At 41.3% G+C, this 6520-nt stretch overlaps 1 pseudogene; it reads right to left on the bottom strand.

Annotated features, from left to right (window-relative positions):
* Positions 1–2899: 2899 nt before the first annotated feature.
* Positions 2900–3436, bottom strand: LOC138071828 (ferritin light chain pseudogene; annotated as a pseudogene).
* Between the last annotated feature and the right edge of the window lie 3084 nt (positions 3437–6520).

Genomic DNA, 6520 nt, shown 5'->3' with positions numbered 1-6520 from the left:
ACTGGTTTGGGTTGGTCAGGGAAATTTCACAGGAGGCAGACTGGAACTAGGCTGAAAAACAGACTGAGTTTGATTCAGTGAAGATGAGTATGAGGAGCTTTCCAGGCGAAGGGAACCACATGAAAATTGCTGGCATTGGGATGGCAAACTGAGAGCTTCAGCTATGGCAAAGAGCTCCTGCAGTCATTTGCAGGATTCCTCAGCCTCACACTCTATAAAGAGAGGAAACTTCCACTTCAGTTTCTAACAGGGGGTTACTAGAATGAAGGTGGAGAACTTTGAGAGCCTGGTGTTTTTTTGGTGCATACTAGCCATAGTACAGGTCACCGTAATAACAAAGCAATGGGGCCTACCACGTCCTCTCCACTTCCCTTGGGCCACCAGTACTGTCCTAGATTCCAGTCTCCATGGAGTTAGCAGAAAAGGCTGAGCCTGCCTCCAGCCAGTCCAGCCTGGTTTCTTTTCTGTTTCCGCTTCTGTTCCCAGAACTGGGTGGTTTGAGTTTAATTCAGGATGTGGCAATAGGAAGCCCTAACACAACTCCAATTTGGTTTTACCACCAATAAAGCCATCTTGATTTCCATCTGGCTTCCTGTGTCCTAATTAATTTGAACTTGGACAAAAGGAAAGCAACTGGGACTCCCCAAACTTCCAATAATAGGGAAGTAGTGGAAAATTACATTTAAAAAATAGATTAGACATGGTAGACCAAGCCTTGAAGGCTGGTATAAGGAATTTAGCCATAGCCTAAAGGAATCAGTTGTTATAATTCTGTGCAAGTGCACTAACACACACACACTCACATATACCTACAGTGGTTAGCAAGAGAAAATCACTATGGGATTTGTTTCCAAGTTAATCTCCATAAGTTTAATGTCATCAAATCCTCATTTTCTATAAATGTATTTTCTAAGAAGCCTAAAGTCATTTTTAAAAGCTAAACTAATATTTCATCCATATGTCTTTGAATCATTTGTTGTCTGACCAGCCACTTGTTTTTTCAGTAATTGTTTGTCAAAGAATAATTCAGCCTATTTGGGAGACTCTAATAAAGCTTTCTCCTATAGCCCCATTCTTGATGTTAAAAGACACCCATATAAGTAAAGGTGTGACAAATATGCCATTATTTGGAAACAAAATTTTATATCTTTATTCCCAAATAATCTACCAAATATAGTCTTTCAATCAGTCTAATAGTTATGTGTTTTTTTCTCATTCAGATTTATGAGTGAGAAATGATTCAGATTTATAAATGAGAATGACGTTTCTCATTCAGTGGTTATATGAGTGCTAATTTTAAAATAATTTTAAGTATATACTTTAAGTATGGAGATCCGAGTCTTAATCTAAAGTTGAAAATTATTAGCTGCTTCCTTATGCCTCTTACAACTAACTAATCATCAGCAAATGGGCAAAACTCTTTTCTGTAGGAATGACTTTTCCAGTACATTCTTTTTTATCAAAAGATTTTGCACAAAAATAGGAAGATAAGGTTTTCTCCTTAACTGAGCAAAATAGCTGTCCCAATCTCTGTAAAATATTCTTCCTATGCCTCTGACCCTTCTAAGATAAAAGAAATGATAATATGCCTTTGGTCTTCCTGCTCTGGGAAGGAAAGTTACTGTAGGAAAAGAACTGATTTTTTTTCCACTTCTGTGGTTTGAGAACAAATTATAACTCCAGCATTTCAAAGTGCAAGGAAAATAATACACAATTATTAGATTGCTATTTGCAGGACACAAACATAATGGTTTAGTAGAAAACAACTCACCAGAAAAATGAAACACATTTTTAAAAGAGTGCTACATTTTACTGTTTCTCCTTCTCTTGGCTTCTGGAATGTAACCTCCATCTGACCCATCTCCATTCTAAACATTTTGGCTCTCTTAGTGCTTCCTTAAAGTTATCTTCTCTTTTCACTAAAAACAAACACAGAGCCATTTTAAAATCTGCATTTTAAAGTTTATTTACCTGTTTATACATAACCTTGTTCTAAAAGGGTTTAAGGTGGCTTGAAAGAAACCATAAAGTACACTAAGTAATTATAACATAAGAATCAGAAAGGAAACTATGCAAATTGCTTATACAATCCTATTCCTTTGCTCTGGATGGACCACAAATATCGGTCTAACCTTTTTAGCAGGCAGTCAGAAAAGGAAACTTAATTAGTTACATCATTTAGTGTCCATAAAACAAAAACAAACCAATTACCCAAGCAAAGCACTGTTATTCCTACTATTAAGACCAGAAAGAAATTTCTCTTAAGAGGCTTCATGAAGAGGTCAGTGTATGATGTAATAATCAGTGTTCTCAGTAACAACCTAATGGGAGACACAAAGATGAATTTCCTCTTCGACACAGGCAGATGGCATCACAGCAACTTGAAAATCAGGAAAAACGATTTTATCACGAGTCTGGGGGTTGAGAGGGGAACACAATATAATACGGTCCAGGTACTCCATTCTCTGCTCGGTGAAGCCAGATACGTTTTAGAACAAGAGAGTTGAAGCCAGTACCCAGAGTGACTCCAGAGAAGTCCTGAAACCCCTAAAATTCTCTGTAACATATTCAGAATAGCTGTTTCAACAATATCTGAATCTTCTTGACAGAGAAAAACACAGGTTTTTTTGTCAGATACTCGATGTACCCAGGTGATACACACAAGTTAGGAACCATTTCTTTAGATAATCTAGAGAATTAAGCAGACTACAAATTATACACGCTATTCAAATACTTTTCTTACAATCTATTTCCCCGCCTCTGCAAAAAGAACCTTTTTTGTTGCCATTTGGTGCCTTGTCTCAGGTTGCGGCCCCGGCTGGAGGAAGGGCTGGAGCGGAGATCTCGAGGCCAGGGGAGGCAGAGGGGTCCCGCCGACGCAGGCGGGCTTCGGAGGCTCCTAGTCGCACTGGAAGGAGAGCTTTTCAAAGAGATACTCGGCCACCCCGGCCTGCAGCCCAGCCTGAGGGCTGGTTATCTTGCGCAGGTTGGCCAGGTGGTCACCCATCTTCTTGAGGAGCATCGTCTCCTCCTCCAGGAAGCGGCACTCCAGGAACTCGCAGAGCTGGACATCAGCCTTCGCACGACCCAGGGAATGCAGATCCAAAAGCGCCTGGTTCAGGCTCTTCTCCAGGGCCACGGCGGCCTCCATGGCGTCCACGCTGGTATTCCACTTCTCTGGGGACAGCGTCTGTCCACTCTGGACCAGGGTGCCATCACCCCAGGACTTTCGCATCTTCAAGAGAAGCTGGGCGCTCTCCTGCTTCTCCTTAGCCAACACCCTGAAGAAGCGGCCCACACCATTCATAGCCGTTCCACTGCCTTCAAAGTTAACGCTCATGGAGAGGTAGGTGGATGAGACCTCTAGGTGCAGTTTGATCAGGCGGCTGGCCGCTGCTTCCATCTCAGGAGAACCCTGTTGGATCTGGGTGCTCATGGTTAGCAGGCAGGAGGACTTCTCCACAAACTGTGCTGCGAGGCTGGTCTCAGAAGTGGGGGATAAGTCCAGAAGATTGTGCCGGAAGTTGTGGTTGAAGGGGTGGGGCTAGAGGGTGGTGGGAGGCAGGAGGAGGGGGGAGGCAAGACCCGGATGGGAGCATGCAGATTGTTCCATCCAAAGGAGGAAGAGACTGATCCAGGAGGCATCCAGGTACATTGTCTCTCACTCTAGCTTTTGGGAAGATGATCTATCTTTCCTAGTTACTGGAAAGGAGTCTTTATCATTTTGACCCATTTCTTTCCATAATTCCAATATGAGAGAAGAACGTCCAAGGTAACAACCTCAGAAGAATTGATAGTGAACCTCTTCCAATCTTCATTTGTGACTTAACACTCGTTTGTTGCTTATTTTAGAGCCTGTTTGAATAGATTTCCCCCTGCTCCTGATCCCTGATGGAGAGGTTGACTTTGCCCAGAGCAGTCTTGCTGTCCTGATATTCATAGTGCCCCCTAAATTAATTAATTATTTAATTAAAAAATAGCATGCCCCCTTTCACACTCAAAAGGGCCCTTGTTTGGAATATACATTACATAGTCAACTTAGTGATTGAAAAGGACAAAATCCACACTATGGAATGTGAAATGGTAGCGTTTACAAGACACAGTACGAATTAATCAGAACAGTAAGAATCCCATTTCTACTGTTCAGCCTTCATTTTCTTCATTTGTTGATCCTTTTATTCCTTCTACTAAAAGTTCTAAATACTGATTATGTGCCAAATGTTTTTATAGGGTAAGGAACAGATCACCTTTAATGAGGCGAGAAGGGGCAGCAGTCAGATTAGTGAGCTGCTGCCCTAACCCAAGAAAATAAGTATATATAGGCATATATGTGGGAATCTACTCTTAAGGGGGCCTGTTCTTCTCCAAGGTTGTTCGGAGTAGTTATCTCTTAAGGGGCTGGGGCAAAGAATACTGGAGATCGGCCAGAGGCTGGACCAGCTGGGAGCTGGGTGTAATCAACTTTAATGTCCTTTTTTTTTTTTTTCCTTTGGATGAGAGAGTTCTTTGTTTTGCACAGAATGGTGGGGAGGATCTGGAGGGGTGTTTTAACTCCAGGCTATTCTGAGCCCTGTAACTTTTCCTCAGTTTTCTTAGGTACTGGTGGCTTCCTGTGATTACCCAGATATTCAACCATTAACTGACACACGTCATGTAAATGGGCATTAAAGATGAAAATGTAGACGTATAAATTCTACCAAAATAGAAAAAAAAAAAAATCCCTTACAGGATGAGTTAGTCATTCTCAGAAGATGAGGGCAAAACTAGATGTTTTCATAAGGGTTTTTCCAGCTTTGTGATTCCATGCTTAACATTTTATTTTCCGAAATACCACCTGCCTGGGGCTGTTGCACAATTAGAATGCTTTCATGTGTTTTCTGTCAAACAGGAAGGCATATTCTACTCAGGGTAAACAATATTTGAACCCCAGAGAAGTGAATTTTGCTCTAAACTTTGAATCTAGGTCTAAATGAAAATAAAAATCCACTGTTTTGCAGCTACTTTCCAATTTTACTATCTCTGTTGTTGAAAACTGACATCTTAAAATTTCAAAAAGATATCTGCAGTCTCCTTTTACTGCTTAAGCTAAAATATGAATACATATTCTGTATCTAAATAGAGGATATATCGTCCACTTTTTTTTCATGAAATGCTGTCATCCCAAAGTGGTCTCATATTGCATTTGAAATTTGCAAAAACAGTTAGAATTCAAGAATAGCACATTTTTCAAACCTGGAGGGAATTTACTGGGTAAAACAGGAGTAGTTCTGCAGCCTTTCTGGCCTTGGTTCTCCGGCCAAAAAGAGGCTGGGGGTGGAGAGGAGGGGAAAAAACAGAAATTCAAATCCAAGAACAATCCTAGCACATTCCCAAATAGAGAAATTATACTAGATGCCATACCTTCCAAATAACTGCAAAGAAAATGATCATTTCCTACCGTGTGCATAAACCATTAATCATTGTATTGACCTTGTAACAAGAAAATGCAAAGCCTGGAGAAAACCTCACCATATAACATACTTTATATATTGCAGGACGTCAGGCTCATTTAATATATTTCAGTTTCCCATACGTTTACTTGGAAAAGAAAAATGTCTATATAAACCTTCTCAGATGGGATCATTTTCTGCCTTGTGCAAATGTTTATAAATCTTCCCCTCATCACTTCAGAGAGAGGAGAGCCAGTGTGGAAACTACTCTGGTGGATGGTTAAGCACATAGTTGTCAGAATCAGAGTAATGTGGGCTCCAATCCCAGCTTTGCCACTTGTTACAAGTGTAACACTAGGCAGGTAGCATAACCTCTCTGGGTGGACCTCAGTTTTCTCGCCTATAAAATGTCAGTGTTAACATTTCACAAGCATACCTCAAGGGATCAATGACATAATAGATGAGAAAAAAAAAAAAAAAAAAACGACCAAACAAGTAGAAAGCACCCCCCAAAATAGTGCTGTGTCATCAATCAGATTTTGTAATAAGATTATAGAGGCCCTGTCAAGCCCTATTGTATCAAAAGCATATCCCAATATGTTTTTGATCCACATTTCCTCACTATCTTCCTCTGGTAGCTCAGTTGGTAAAGAATCTGCCTGCAGTGAAGGAGACCTGGGTTCGATCCCTGGATCAGGAAATAGCAAACTACTCCAGTGTCCTTGCCTGGAAAATCCCATGGACAGAGGAGCCCAATGGGCTGCAGTCCATGGGGTCACAAAGAATCGGGCACAACTGAGCAACTAACACACAACACACTTTCCTCACTACAGACCTGTTCTGCTGAATCACTTGTCTTTCTGTGGCGATGTCCTTTCAATTATGAAAGCATAGAGGCACAGCTTTGGGTGTCAAGATCAAATTCATTTAAAGCATGAGCAAAGCCAGGTTCTCTGACTTCCCTGGGCTAAGTGAGATTCAGCAACACCTCCTGAGGTCCTTTGTGGCCCTGCCAGCTGTGGAGGGAGGGGAGCAGTGCATAGATGGTAGAGGTCTATTTCTGTTCTCAGCTCTCCAACTCAAGATGGTCA

Source organism: Capricornis sumatraensis, chromosome X (genome assembly GCF_032405125.1).
Source record: "Capricornis sumatraensis isolate serow.1 chromosome X, serow.2, whole genome shotgun sequence".
Taxonomy (NCBI): domain Eukaryota; kingdom Metazoa; phylum Chordata; class Mammalia; order Artiodactyla; family Bovidae; genus Capricornis; species Capricornis sumatraensis.
The sequence above is the reverse complement of the archived record's forward strand: the minus strand, read 5'-3'. Positions and strand labels throughout refer to the sequence as shown.